At 37.9% G+C, this 15,631-nt stretch overlaps 1 protein-coding gene and 1 non-coding gene across 4 annotated transcripts in view; one reads left to right on the top strand and one right to left on the bottom strand.

The window, feature by feature from the left end:
• L3mbtl4 (L3MBTL histone methyl-lysine binding protein 4) overlaps positions 1-15,631 on the top strand; it is a 469,587-nt gene that overhangs the window by 339,786 nt on the left and 114,170 nt on the right. The window lies entirely within an intron of this gene.
• LOC141422826 (U6 spliceosomal RNA) lies at positions 8,528-8,630 on the bottom strand. The gene has a single exon (XR_012447548.1). It is a non-coding gene; the product is annotated as a U6 spliceosomal RNA (small nuclear RNA).

The raw sequence follows: 15,631 nt of genomic DNA, 5'->3' as shown, positions 1-15,631 counted from the left end.
AAGTATTGTGATACCTCCAGCATTGGACTTTTTGCTCAGAATTGCTTTGGCTATTCGAGGTCTTTTGTGTTTCCATATATACTTCATGATTGCTTTTTTATAATTCTGTGCAGAATTTTGTAATTTTGATAAGAGATTGCATCGATCATGTACATTGCTTTTGGTAGGATGGCCATTTTCACAATGTTGATTCTACCAATCCATGACCATGGAAGGTCTTTCCATCTTCTGAAGTCTTCTTCGATTTCTCTCTTCAGTGGTTTATAGTTTTCATTAAAAATGTCTTTAGTTTCTTTTGTTAAATTTATTCCAAGGTACTTTATTGTTTTTGAGGCTATTGTAAATGGGATTGTTTCACTGATTTTTTTTCTCAGTCTGTACTTTGTTGGTATATATAAAAGCTACTGATTTCTGTATGTTAGTTTTGTATCCTGCTACTTTGCTGAAAGAGTTTATGATTTCTAGTAGGATTTTTTGTAGTTTTTAAGTCTCTTAAGTATAGAATCATGTCATCTGCAAATAGGGATACTTTGACTTCTTCCTTCCCTATTTGAGTACTTTTATTTCTTTCTCTTGTCTTATTTCTCTGGCTAGGAATTCCAAAACTATATTGAATAGGAGTGGAGAAAGCAGACAGCCCTGTCTCATTCCTGACTTTCAGGGGAACGGTTTCAGTTGTTCTCCATTTCATAGGATGTTGGCCCTAGGTTTGTCCTATACAGCCTTTATTATGTTGAGGAATGTTTCTTCTATTCCTAGTTTCTCCAGAGCTTTTATCATAAAAGGGTGTCGGATTTTGTCAAAGGCTTTTTCTCTGTCCATTGAGAGGATCGTGTGTTTTTTGTCCTTGCATCTGTTTATGTACTGTATTACAATTATGGATTTACGTATGTTGAACCATCCTTGTATCCCTGGAATGAAACCGACTCAGTCATGGTGTATGATCTTTTTGATGTGTTGCTGAATTCTGTTTGCCAGTATTCTGTTGAGAATCTTTCCATCTATATTCATTAAAGATACTGGCCTATAATTCTCTTTTTCTGGTTACATCTTTATTGGGTTTTGGAATGAGTGTGATGCTGGATTCATAGAGTGAGTTTGGTAGTGTTCCTTCCCTTTTTATTTCCTGGAAAAGTTTGAGGAGTGTTGATATTAGTTCTTCTTTAAAGGTATGGTAAAATTCGGCCATGAATCCATCAGGTCCTGGACTCTTCTTTGGTTTTTTTTTTTTTTTTTTATTCATATGTGCATACAAGGCTTGGGTCATTTCTCCCCCCTACCCCCACCCCTTCCCTTACCACCCAGTCCGCCCCCTCCATCTCCCCCCTACCCCATCAATACCCAGCAGAAACTATTTTTCCCTTATTTCTAATTTATCTATGCTATCTCTTAGTTGCTGTGCTGCTGGGTTTCGTTGAGAAAGTTCTTACCTATACCTACTAACTCCAGAGTATTTCCTACTCTTTCTTGTATCAACTTAAGAGTTTGGGGTCTGATATTAAGATCCTTGATCCATTTTGAGTTAATCTTGGTATAGGGTGATATACATGGATCTAGTTTCAGTTTTTCGCAGACTGCTAACCAGTTTTCCCAGCAGTTTTTGTTGAAGAGGCTGCTATTTCTCCATTTTATATTTTTAGCTCCGTTGTCAAAGACAAGTTGGTTATAGTTGTTTGGCTTCAAATCTGGGTCCTCTATTCTGTTCCACTGGTCTTCATGTCTGTTCTTATGCCAGTACCATGCTGTTCTTCCTGTTATTGCTTTGTAATATAGTTTGAAGTCAGGTATTGTGATACCTCCAGCATTGTTCTTTTGACTGAGTATTGCCTTGGCTATTCGTGGCCTCTTGTGTTTCCGTATAAGTTTCACAGTAGATTTTTCAATCTCTTTAATGAATGTCATTGGAATCTTGATGGGAATTGCATTAAACATGTAGATTACTTTTGGGAGTATCGACATTTTTACTATGTTGATTCTACCAATCCATGAGCATGGGAGATCTCTCCACTTTCTATAGTCTTCCTCAGTCTCTTTCTTCAGAAGTGTATAGTTTTCCTTGTAGAGGTCTTTCACATCTTTTGTTAGGTTTACACCTAGGTATTTGATTTTTTTGAGGCTTTTGTAAATGGAATTGTTTTCATACATTCTTTTTCAATTTGCTCATTGGTAGTTTATAGAAATGCTAATGATTTTTCTATGTTGATTTGATATCCTGCTATCTTGCTATAGCTATTGATGATGTCTAGAAGCTTCTGAGTAGAGTTTTTGGGTCTTTAAGGTTATAGGATCATGTCATCTGCAAATAGGGATATTTTGACAGTTTCTTTACCTATTTGTATTCCTTTTATTCCTTCTTCTTGCCTAATTGCTCTGGCTAGGAATTCCAGTACTGTGTTGAATAGGAGTGGAGATAGTGGGCATTCTTGTCTGGTTCCTGATTTTAGACGGAATGGTTTCAGTTATCCTCCGTTAAGTATAATGCTGGCTGTAGGTTTGTCATATATAGCTTTTATAATGTTGAGGTACTTTCCTTCTATTCCTAGTTTTCTTAGAGCTTTTATCATGAAATGGTGTTGGATCTTATCAAAGGCTTTTTCTGCATCTATTGAGATGATCAAGTGGTTTTTGTCTTTGCTTCTGTTAATGTGGTTTATTATGTTTATTGATTTTTGTATGTTGAACCACCCCTGCATCCCTGGGATGAAGCCTACTTGGTGGAGGTGAACAATCTTTTTGATGTGTTGTTGAATTCGGTTTGCCATTATTTTGTTGAGGATTTTTGCGTCAATGTTCATTAAGGAGATTGGCCTATAGTTCTCCTTTTTGGAGGTGTCTTTGCCTGGTTTTGGGATAAGTGTACTACTGGCTTCATAAAATGTGTTTGGCAGTTTTCCTTCCTTTTTATTTCGTGGAACAGTTTAAGGATGGTTGGTATCAGTTCTTCTTTAATGGTCTGATAGAATTCAGCAGAGAATCCATCAGGTCCTGGGCTTTTCTTTTTGGGGAGACTCTTGATTGCTGCTTCAATTTCATTTTGTGTTATAGATCTATTCAGGTGATAATTTCCTCTTGGTTCAGTTTTGGATGATCATATGTATCCAGAAATCTGTCCATTTCTTCAAGATTTTCAAATTTATTTGAATATAGGTTCTCAAAGTAGTCTCTGATGATTTCCTGGACTTCCATGGTGTTTGTTGTTATCTCCCCTTTTGCATTCCTGATTCTACTAATTTGAGTTTTTTCTCTCCTCATTTTAGTCAGGTTTGCCAGGGGTCTATCTATCTTGTTTATTTTTTCAAAGAACCAACTTTTTGTTTCATTAATTCTTTGTATGGTTTTTTTGGTTTCTTTTTTGTTGATTTCAGGTCTTATTTTTATTATTTCTCTCCTTTTATTTGTTTTGGGATTTGCTTGTTCTTGTTTTTCTAGGAGTTTGAGATGTATCATTAGGTCATTGATTTGGGATCTTTCAGTCTTTTTAAAATATGCACCCCGCTCCACCAGAGCCTCTCTGGCCCGCCCGGCTTGTTTATTTACAGTCCTGGGAAGGATTCCCTTCCCCCAATCTTCAGTGCTCAGTGCCCCCACCCTCTTTTCCACGTGTCTTTATTGTTCTTATTGCTCATTAGTCAGTTTCTCATTTTTCTCCGGTGGAGGTCAGTCTATCCAGGGTGCTATGCTGCTCTGGCCCAGACTTGTCTGTGAGAGTACCACAGTACCGCAAAGCTCACCTGGTCCTCGTCTTCCCAATCCATCTGGGCGCAGGCGACTGGCGGCCTGGGGGCCCTCCTTGTTTCTCCGTTTAACGGGAAGTGGAGATTCTCTGCGCTGGCTGGAGGTGTGGAGGGGTCATAGTTACGCCTTTTCTCAGTGATTATGCCTGCAAAGTGTGTCTCCAGCATCTCTCCAAGATTTCACTATAGGAGACTCGTTTTCTGCTTCCTCCCTCTAGCCGCCATCTTGGAATCTCCCTGGGCTCTTCTTTGTACGGGACTCTTTATTACTGTTTCAATTTCATTGCATGTAATAGGACTATTTAGGTGATTAATATCTTTGGCTCAATTTTGGTTGATTGCATGCTACTAGGAATTTATCCATTTCATCTAGATTTTCCAGTTTACTTGAATATAAGTTTTCAAAGTACTCTCTAATCGTTTTCTGGATTGTGATATGTCCCCTTTTTCTGGTATTTGTGGTTATTTCCCCTTTTTCATGTCTGATTTTATTAATTTGGATCTTTTTCCCCCTCTGTTTTGTCATATTGGCTAAGGGTTTGTCGATCTCGTTAATCTTTTGAAAGAAACAGCTTTTTGTTTCATCGATTGTTTGTATAGTTTGTTTGGTTTCAAATTCCTTAATCTTGGCCCTGATCTTTGTTACTTCTCTCCATTTGCTGGTCCTGGGTTTGCTTTGTTCTTGTTTTTCTAGGAGCTTAAGGTGCATCATTAGATTATTTGAGAAGTCTCTTTTTTTTAAATGAAGGCACATATAGCTATAAACTTTCCCCTTAGCATGGCCTTGGCTGTGCCCCACAGATTCTAGTATGTTGTATTTTCATTTTCATTGGATTCTAGGAATTTTTTGAATTCTTTCCATATGACTTGGGTCACCTATTGGTTTTTTAACATAGAGTGTTGTTCAGTTTCCTTGTGTTTGAGTATTTTCTGGGGATTCTTTTGTTGAGGTCTAGTTGTATTCCGTTACGATCTGATACGATGCAGGACATTATTTTGATTTTCTTAAATTTCTTGAGACTTGCTTTGTATCCTAAAATATGATCCATTTCTCTCTGGAGAAAGTTCCATGAGCTGCAGAAAAAAATGTGTATTGCCTAGTCATTGGGTGAAATATTCTGTAGATGTCAACCATGTCTATTTGGTCTAATGTGTGTAGTAGCTCTGAAGTTTCTTTGTTTATCTTTTGTCTGGATGATCTATCTGTTGGTGACAGTGAGGTGTTCAGGTCTCCTGGTAGTGTCTGTCTGTGCTCTTAGAGCCAGTAGAGGTTTTTTTTTTTTTTTTTTTTTTAATGTAGATGGGTGCCCCTGTGGTTTGTGCATATATGTTAATGATTGATAATTACTCTTGATGAATTGTTCCTTTCATTAATATGAAGTGACCTTCTTTGTCTCTTCTGATTGATTTTAGTTTGAAGTCTACTTTGTCAGATATGAGTATAGCACTCCTGCTTGTTTATGGGGTCCATTTGCTTTAAAAACTTTTCCTCACACTGAGTCTGAGCCAGTGTTTATTTTTTTCAGTTAGATGAATCTCTTGTAAGCAACATATGGTTAGGTCTTGTTTTTTAATACAATTTGCTATTCTGTGTCTCTTGATTGGGGCATTAAGGCCGTTTACATTCATTGTTAGTATTGAGAAGTGCCTGTTGTTTCCAACACTTTTTGTTTCCCTGTTGTTTAGTTTCTATATATTCCTTGTTTATTGGTCTGTTTTCTCAGAAGGGTAGATTACATATGAAATTGATTCAGGTCTCAGATATTATTGGGTTAGAGAGTTTTCCTGCTGGTAACAGAGAACTCTCACCTTGCAAAGAACTATGGACCTCCATACTTCACCTCCAAATTATTTTAAATAATTTGTTTGGGCTACTAGTAGGTACCTGTGAAAAATATGGCCTTGGCTCTGTAGGCTAATGCCCACTGGGCCCCTCCTTTGTTTGCTCTGTGAGTACACTGAGTTGGCCTCACTCAGTACATATCCTATATTGGCCATGGTGCCCTGGGTTGCAGGTAGCTCCATGTCAGGAAAGTATGCTGACCTGTCTTTTCTTTAAGGTAAAAAGGAGGTGTTAGAAAGAGACCAGAGAAAAGTATGAAAAAGCAATGCAAATCTCTTTCATTTTGAAAAAATTCAAGAGGGTAAAATGCCAGCAGATAAACAGATTTTTTCTGCCATTTTGATTATCCTCCCTCATGCCATGCACAAGTCCTGCCTCCTCCCTAGAATCTTCCCCCAGCTCTACCAGTGGTGGGTTTTTGGGTTTTTTTGTTTTTTTGATCCAAGTACTCTTTAGCACTAAAGCTTTGTCCTTAGGTAACGTCAAATCCCCAGTGTGGATTGCAGTTGGAGACCACAGGGGTAGCACAGCCTGCTCAGAAGACAACATTCCAAGGCTGTGAGTGGTTAGAGGGTGAGAGGAAGCTTTCTCAGACCATCCTTCCTGATGGAGTATCTGTGATGCTTGAGGGAGCTCAGGGGTTAATCCTGTTACTCAGAAGAAATTGTGTTCTGGACAGAGTAAACATGGTGAAGTGGTGGTAGTCAAGACCTTTTGAAGATTTCCAAGTAACATTAAACGGGTGTTTGTATTAAGAGCAGCAGCCAGTCTATTTGAGGGCTAAAAAGAGAATGTATCAGTCATCTGCTTCTTTCACAGATGTCTACTAGTGTGGCATCCTGGAAGTCATCTCTGAGTCTGATTCCTTATCTTTGCCCACCTGTGGAATGAATCCAGAACTACCATGCCCTAACATATAACATGATATATTAGACAAATGCATGCTCTTAGTCCCAAGTCAGCCTCTCTGCCTTTCCTAGCTCCACCATCACACTCATGGTCCATTGTCTTCTTTAATCACCTCCAAATTTGGTATGTTCCCAAGTGCCATTGGCTGTTTTTGGTAAAATATGTGTTAGAACCAACTTTTCCTTCTGCTCCTGCCCAGACTCTTGACTCTCCTACTCTCCTGCCAGCCCTGCAGGTTCTGCCCAGTTTTCCCTCAAGCTGTATCTCATAGCCAGTGGATACCCTTTCCCAATCCAACAACCCATGACCTTCAGACACACACACACACACACACACACACACACACACAGAGACACAACCTTCCCATACTGGTCCTCAGCCCACTGTATCACCTCTTAGTGTCTTGCCTCTCTCTTTCTTCCTGGAAACCAGTTGAGACCAGTCTGATTTCAAGAACTTGCCCCTGCATCTGCCTGTTCACCAAATTAAGAAACATAGCAGCAGGAGCAAAAGCAATTTTATGAAAATCTTCCTTGCCCATATTTGATTTATTATAATGCTTATAATGTGGTAATGCTCCTCTAATTCTTGGTTCCATATTAAAAGTTTAATAAGTACATTTTCCTGTGGTTATGAGTATATCACTATGGAACATGTACTGTACACAAAACAGTGAACCACAGCATACACTCCACTCCTCTCACCTTTTAGATTTCAGTCTATTTGGTTTTCAGCTTCCGGGTCAAAGGCCCTTATGTTATGGATGGGCTTCCACATCTAGTCCATGGCTGTGCAAACAGGGCCACTCTGCAAATACTTATGGTTAGAAGGAAGTGGTAAAGGCTTGTTGCCTCACAATTAAAAACAAACACTATTTGTATGCTTTTAAGAGCTGTGTTAGGTGAAATGTAATTCACTGTTGTAGATGCAACCTTAGTGTATATATGGGTATAAAATACCTAAATTTTCATTTTAAAACATGCAAGGATGGAGGTTGAAAATCTTTTTCTGGCAGAAAGTTAAGGCGTTCTCTTTTCTGTCTTCTTCTCTCTCACTGTTTATAAGTTACAGCTCTTCCCAATAAAAAAAAATCCAGATGGCCAGTTCTCCACATTGCTTTTCATTCCATGCAGAAAATGTGCCTTTCGTTCTAAAGAATTCCATCTCCACCACGTGTTCTATTCTTGCCGCAAGTCTACATTTGAGAATGAAATTTTTTAAAACTCTATTGAATTCCCTATGAGTATTCCAGTTTCCCCTCTTACTCTCCAAATAAAAACAATGCCAAAGATGTTATATAAATATGTTAATATCACTGATAAGCATTTGGGAAAGCACTTAGTATGTACAAAGCATTGTGCCAGGTGTTTCATCATTATTTTCTCTGATGTATTCAGAGAAAAATCTTGCGCCAGACATACTTTGGCACAGTTCTTAATACTAAACCCTAGCATTGAGTTATTTAGGCTTCAATCCTAACAGCATAACTTCTCAACCATGTGACCTTGATTAAATGACTCCGCCTGTTTGCATCTCAGTTTCTTCATCTATAAAATGCAGATAATAGCAGTACCAGCATCATGAGGATATTGTGTGAACTGAATGAGTTAATACAGAAAGAGAACTTAGATCTGTGTAGTACCTAGTAAAACCTATGGAAGTATAACCTGTTGTCAATGTTATTAATGTTAGAGTAATCAAGTTATGTTTAATTTTTTTTAAATAATTTTGCTGCCTGAATTTAATAGAAATAAAAGCATCCATGTATATGCTTTAGGCTAGCTTGTTAGTCTTTTATAAAATATTTTGTGTATTCCCATAAACAAATGCTTTGTTTGAATAATATTGTAGAGTAATTTATGGTAGGAAGGTAGTATTGACATGGCCTCTTGAAAGAAGTGGATACCCTCTATTACCACCAATAACACTAATGACCTTTCTTTAATATCTCAAGATCTTTTGTTTGTTTCTTTATTTGTTTGTGTAATGGCTATTTTAAGGCAGCTCTCTTCAAGAGATATCTTGGTTCATATTTCTTTTTTTTTTAATGGAACTCTTCACAAATTTGCATGTCATTCTTGTGCAGGAGCCATGCTAATCTTCTGTGTATCATTTCAATTTTAGTACATGTGCTGCTGAAGCAAGCAAGGTTCATATTTCTAAGGAGGACAGTATTGCCTTGCACACACAAAATTACAAAACACATTTGCCTCTGACCTGTTAACTAATTTAGAGGAAATATAATTGACAATCAACTTTTTAAATATAGAACCTGTCTATACATACTTGAACCTACGAATGAGCTTTTCTTTACACACAATGGGATGATAAAAGGTCACCTGTTTTGCGGGGAGGAGTACTGGGATTTTAATTCTGGGCTTCATGCTTGCAAAGCAGGTGCTGTACCTCTTGAGCCATACCTCTACTGCTCCAGCTTTTTTAAAAACTGTGGTGAGAATACTTAACCTGAGATTTAATCTCTTAACAATTTTTCCATGTGCAATCCAATATTGTTTACTAAAGGCCCAGTGTTCAGCAGATTTCTAGAACTGAAACTTAATATCTAGAGTAACTGGAACTCGATCCTGTGGAACAGTAACTCCCCCTCCTTCCTTGACAGCCCTGGAGACCTGACATTCTGCTCTCTGGTTCTATGTCCAACTACCTAACACACCTCATGGAAGTGGAGTCATACGGTGTTTGTTCTTCACAAGTCGGCTGATTTCCCTGGGATAACATCCTTGAAGGTCTATGTTGTCACATGTGGTGGATTTCCTTCTTTTTGTCCAGACAGATCATGTACCACATTGTCCTCATCCGTGTATACGTCAGTGGACATTTGTGTTGTTTCCACCTTTTGCCAGTTGTCCATAAAGGTGCAGTGAACATAGGTGTGCACGTAAATTGAGGACTTTCGGGTCCTCACTTCAGTTCTACTGGATAAACAGCCAGCCATGAATGGGATTGCTAGATAAAAATGTAAATTTAATCTGTTTAAAAATCTCTGTACTGTTTTTCAGAGTACATTCCTACCAACAGGGTTTCAATTTCTGCACATTCACACCAACACTATGTTTTGTTGTTATGTTTTTTTAATTTTCACTATTTACTTGAGCCATGCCTCTAGTACTTTCTGCTTTAGTTAGTTTTCAGCTAGGGTCTTGTTTTTTTTTTTCCCTAGTCCAGCCTCAGATAGTGATCCTGCTACCAAAAGCTCCCACAAATATGGATTACAACTGTATGCCACCACTCCTGGCTTGTTTGTTGAGATGAGGTATGCTAACGTTTTGCTTAGACGGGCCTCAAACCATGATCCTCTCAATCTGACTTCTAAGTAGCTGGTATTATAGGCATGAGCCACTATGCCAAACCCTACATGGCATCTTTTCTAAGTGACATTTTGTTTTTATAAAAAAGTACATGTTTATAAAAAATAAAAAGAGAAAAAACATATTTTAAAGACCTTTGCAGAAATTAAATGTATTTCAAATGAGAATATAGTAACTAAAAATGTATTTGCATATTAAACTATAAGAAATTACTTTGACATGTTCACACCCTTAACCAAAATATTATAATTAAAAGGATAGAAATAACTTTTGTTATCATAACAAAAATGTTCATTGTAATAATAGAAAAACAAACATCACTATAATTGTTTTGATTGAGTTGATAATGTAGAATGTTAATCACTTCATTTGTTTAATTTCCTGCTTACTGTTAACTGTGTAGATAGTGTTCTGGTAGAAATTCTTAAACTGCAGGTCCTATTCATCAGATCCTCTCCATGCATAAATTACAAAAATTACTTATTTAGTACATTAATCTGATTTCAGCATAAATTTTCTAAAGACCATTAGTGTTTCTAGTTAGTGTACTGTCACATACCTTGAGACCAGTTTATTCCTTGCAAGTTCATAGTCACCATGTACTCAGATACTTTAGAGGAAATGGGATGTGCGTGTGCACGCACACACATGCACACTTTCAGCTTCAACCTAGATATATTCCCTTCCCTGTCCTGATTACTAAACATTTACCTACAACAGAATTCAGAAAACTCCATCAAAGTGCATCTTCTAAAGAATTCAATTAAATATAACATCTTGGAGTTGATTGAGTTTTTGATATTAAATTAATGAAATGACTAAGCTCCAAGCTCCCATGAAGCAAAAATAGATGGAGAGTGCATCTGATGTCCATCTATTTCTGGATACACCAGCTGCAGAGTTCATATTCTCTGCATGTACTCTGCTTTTTATCAGTTTCAAATCTGTGAATATTTCCAAAACCCTCTCCAGAGCTCAGTAGACTAACTTGTGGTAGGGAATGGCATTTTCTCTAGGCAGGAGCTGGGTCTCAAATCTTGCCTTGTTTCATTGGAATAATAAGTAAGTAGCAATGCTGGAAAGTGAGAAAGGCTCAATGAAGTTTTCTAGAAGAACAGAGGTTGCCCCTAGGAGGAAGGAATCAACCAGGATGGAACTGGAAAGAAAAGAGCCAACATGGCTAAGTTTGAAGACATAGGTGAAGGGAGCAAGATGAGAGTGAGAGCAAGTTCTGTGCTAACTGAGACATTACAGTTTTTACTGACCTTTGAGCTTGAACTTCTCCTTGGCATCAATCTGAGAGACATCAACAAATACAGAAATTGCCCTATACCAGATAAATGACTGGTATCTCTTTAGAAACTGATAGGCTGCTGAGGTGATGACATATAAGGTCACCTGAGTTTACTGAATTTACACTTATAATTTCTGTCTTTAAGAAACTTAATTTCAGTGTAGAAGATGGATCAGTACAAACACCAGTATAATGTATTAGATATTCATAAAATCTGGAAAGTGTGTTAAACCTGGAGAGCACTGATTATTCTGATGTGACTGAACCTTGAGTTTGGAGGGAGAAATCTTGGAAAGGCGGTCTGGGTCAGGTAGGAGGTCTTTGAATGCTATGTGAGAAAAATTCAACTTAAGGCTAAGAAGGGAAAGAAAGAAATAATCGCTCTTTCTTTCTGGAAATGCATCTGCAGTGTGAAAATTGAATTTCAGTAGTCACTTGCAGGATGAATTCTAAAAGGATAAGTTAGAGTTAGAAAGAAATTTTATTTATTGAATGCACATAAGCAGGGTATTCTATGTTCAGTCCTCTGCATCCAGTGTCATATGTAACAATCTTCATGTTTCATATGAGGAAACCATGAGCTAGAGATGGTGAGGATTGGTGTGGAGCAGGATTAAAACTGGGTCTAGCCTGTCTTAAAAGCCTCTTTTGCTGCTTCAGCTGTCCCTGTGTGCTTAGTTGAACAGAAAAGTTCTCCATTTATAAAAGAGAAATACAAGCCCAGGGGCGTGGCTCAAGTCTTCATGTTTGCCAAGCAAGGCCCTGAGTTCAAATCCCCAGTATTGACAGAGAGACAGAAAGACATATAGAGAGGGTTGTAGTTCAGAACAAGTGTTCAGTAAAGTTCTTCAAAATTAAAAAGATCATTAGGTGACCTCTGCTCCCTGAAAGATGGAGTAGATATGCTTTTCTCTGTTCCTCCCATGAAAACCTGGACATTATATAGATATATAGATATAGATAAGTAGATAAACACATATATATGTATAGTATATACATAAAATAGTATACATAAATATATGTACAATACAAAATAAGCATGTAAAAACTCTGAAGGAAGCAGACCAACTGGGGACTTTGACACCTAAGGAACAGTATAGTGAGTTCCTGGTGTTTTCATTTCCCTCATATCCTGGAATGGTTGTTGAAGAAGCTGGAAATCTGAAAACACCAATGGTGGAGGAAAAATAACCCCAAGGAAAGCCTGATCTTTCAGGTCAAAGTACCAGAAAGGAGAAGCCTAGCAAGTTGAAATTTGTTGACAGTAATCATCTACTCCAACCAAACGCTGTCGGTAAAGACTGAGCTCAGAGCTATAGCAACGGGCTCTATATTCCACCCTCCAAACACTCACATCAAGCTTATGTCAGAAAAACCTGGGTGGGGAGCTAGCATTTTCATTCATACTTGGTGGTATCAAGTCATCCCTGCCAGACAAATTGTCAGTAGAGATCATGGATTCTGTCCCAATTCTGCATTGACAATGTGTCCCTCATCCTCTCTGCTGAGTGATAATGGAGGAGGCCAGTTATCCAGGTCCTTTAAGACAGACCAGCATTAACAAGCTCCTCCCACAGTGGTGTCAGTGGAGGCCACATGGAGAAGTATCACCCTCCTAGCCATGGTGGTATCAGTAGGGGTCTACTGAGGATCCTAGACTTCTACCCTGCCTTGGCAACTGCGAGACAGTATTCTCCCCCACACACTTCCACTAGAGACTGCAGAGTCAAAGGAGGCCTGTTAAAACAGAAGGTTAATATAAGATAAAAAAGCTTCATAAGCAATTATTGACACATTCAACACAAATTAAAGAGTATTACTAGAGAATTAGAAGACAAAAGAAGAACTAAATGGAAACTGTGCAACTGAAAAATACATTTACGGCAATAAAAGAGGTAATTAGTATTATATTTTGTGTCAGAGTAAATCTGTATTAGTCATACTTTCTGTTGCTTTGAACAAATAAATACCTGACAGAGCAACTAAGAAGGAGGAGAGATTTCTTTTGGTTCTCTTGATTCTGGGACTATGCTGAAGCAGAACATCATGACTGGGAGCAGGTGATGGAGAGAACCAGCTCACCTCACAGCAGATAGGGAGTAGAAGAGAGGGGCCTGGGAAAAGACATAGCCCCCAAGACACTTCCCTCCCTTAGAACCTCCCAAAATGGTGCCACCAGCTGGACAAAAAATCTTCAGTACCTGAGCCTTTTGGGGAAACTTGAAATCCAAATGGTAACAAGGTTCTGAAATTTTTAAAACTCTTGAGCATTTAATTTGTGCTGCCTACTGCATTGGAACTTCGCATGGATTGTCTTATTTTTGTTGTCACAAAAAACCCTATTATCACCATTTTATATGGAAGAAATGAAAAGCAGAAAGGTTGAATCACTTTCCCAAAGTCTCAGAGCTAGTGTATATAATACAGTTTTCTCTGATTGTTCAGCCCATTCTTCTCACCACCATACTAAACTGATTATAATGCTTAGTTTATGTAGTAATCCTCTTCCAGCTTCCTTATTGGCCTTTGGGAGTTTGTAAGATTTAGGATGATTTCACAGACTGAATTACCCAGGAATATTTTGAGGACAAGTGTTTTCTTATCTCTTTGAGTTCTACATTTATATATGCTAAATATATAAATATTTTTCACTAACTGTACTTCTGAAACTTTTTTTTGTGGTACTGGGGGGTTGAACCCAGGGCCTCATGTTTATTTGGCAAGTCCTCTACCACTTGAGCAATACCTCTAGTACTTCGTTTTTATTTTATTTTTGATACAGGTTTTTGATGTCTTTGCCCAGGCTGACCTGGAACTCACAGTCCTCTTACCTCCATCTCCCAAGTAGCTGGCATTATAAGTATTCACCACCATGCCCAGCTTGAAAATTATTTTAATACCCATACCTTTTCTTATTCTGTATGCACTAAATTATCTAGTATATCAAATAATAATTAGGTGAGGTATGGGCTGTTTTATGGATGAAAGTTAGATGGATTCAGAGAAAAATATCTTAAGAGCTCATCTAAAAGGTACAGGATTTGGAGAAAATTGTGAAATCTGAGAATTATATATGTAATATATATATACACACATATATATACACACCTACACAAAAACACATATACAAACATATGGTTTGTCCGTTTCTAGGTTTGACAATGATATAATAAAATTGTGTTACATTTTTCAGTAGATATTAAAGTCCTATTCTGGTTCTTCCTTCTGATCTGCATTCACATATGTATCATTTATACTTACTCTTAATCCTCCCTCATAGAAGTCAAATCAGCAAAACTTTAAGTCACATGTTAGCTTTTAAAAGTTTTTATGAAATTATCACTATGATATAATTTCAATGATCTTCATTTCAAATATTTATCATGTCTTCCTGGTGCCACGTGGCCAAGAAATTGATATTTCCTTAAAAATAAGAGGTTCATTTAACATCCTTGATATTTCCTTAAAAATAAGAGGTCCATTTAATATCCTTATAGGTTAGACTACATACACATTAAAGACAGTAAAATTCTGAGAAGAGATAGGCTGTTGTTATGGAGTTATATGGCAGTCAGGACAGTCACAATCAACTTTACTGGGAACTGCATCAGGGAAAGGTGTTGCTTTCCTTCCATGGGAGATAGGATGCATGCACTTTGCTTCAACAGCACCTGCCATCAGAAGAAGGGCAAATGGTGACTCAAGCAGCATTTACGTCCTTTCTTCTCTTTCCTTCTGTGAACCTCTTTCTCTGCCCTCTTCCTCTGATCTAAGACAACCATTCACTGATTTCCCACTGCCCCTTTGGCTCTAGGAGGTAAACTGCTTCAACCTTCTCTTCTGTAAATGCTTCCAAATTAAGATATCTCCCACCCACCCCCATACAGTGACTTTTGAATGTAATCTCCCAGCTAAAGCATGACTCCTCTTTGTTGTCTTATCTGGCTCCTAGAAGAAAAAGAGTATAATTGTCTGATAAAATAACTAAAATGCTTTTCTGAAATATAAAACACAATAGGCCTTGTGGAGGCGGGTTAATTGCATTTGGAGCAGATCTCCTTTTTTTGGAAATTTTTCCACATTCTTATTAGTGCATATTAACTGTACAATCTAGAAGTTTTATTGTGGTATTTCTGCACATGCATGTAATACATTTTGATCATATTCACTCCCTGTAAAGTGTAACTGCATCTCTAGTTCCTGGGATGGGTAGGGGCATATCCTACATCTGAATTCCCCATGAGAGCAGCTTGTCTATATCAGGCCATTTGCTTTTCAAGATCAGAAGAAAGTTTGTCAATAACTTGATACTTCCTGCAATTCTGCTGACTTCTGGGTTTTAATTTATGTGTGAAGTGAAGGATTCAAGGGGCTGTTCCTTCTGCCTTTTGTTTATATTTCTAATGCTTCCTAGCCTTTTCCATGCTATATCACAGAAAGGAAGTGATAATCAGCTTTGGAGAACAAGAGGTTACTCAAGGAAAGAGGGACAGGTCTGGGACCCAGGTGCCCCAGCCCCTTC

The sequence above is a fragment of the Castor canadensis genome, chromosome 4 (genome assembly GCF_047511655.1).
Source record: "Castor canadensis chromosome 4, mCasCan1.hap1v2, whole genome shotgun sequence".
NCBI classification, from domain to species: domain Eukaryota; kingdom Metazoa; phylum Chordata; class Mammalia; order Rodentia; family Castoridae; genus Castor; species Castor canadensis.
This window is presented reverse-complemented; position numbering and strand designations above follow the sequence as displayed.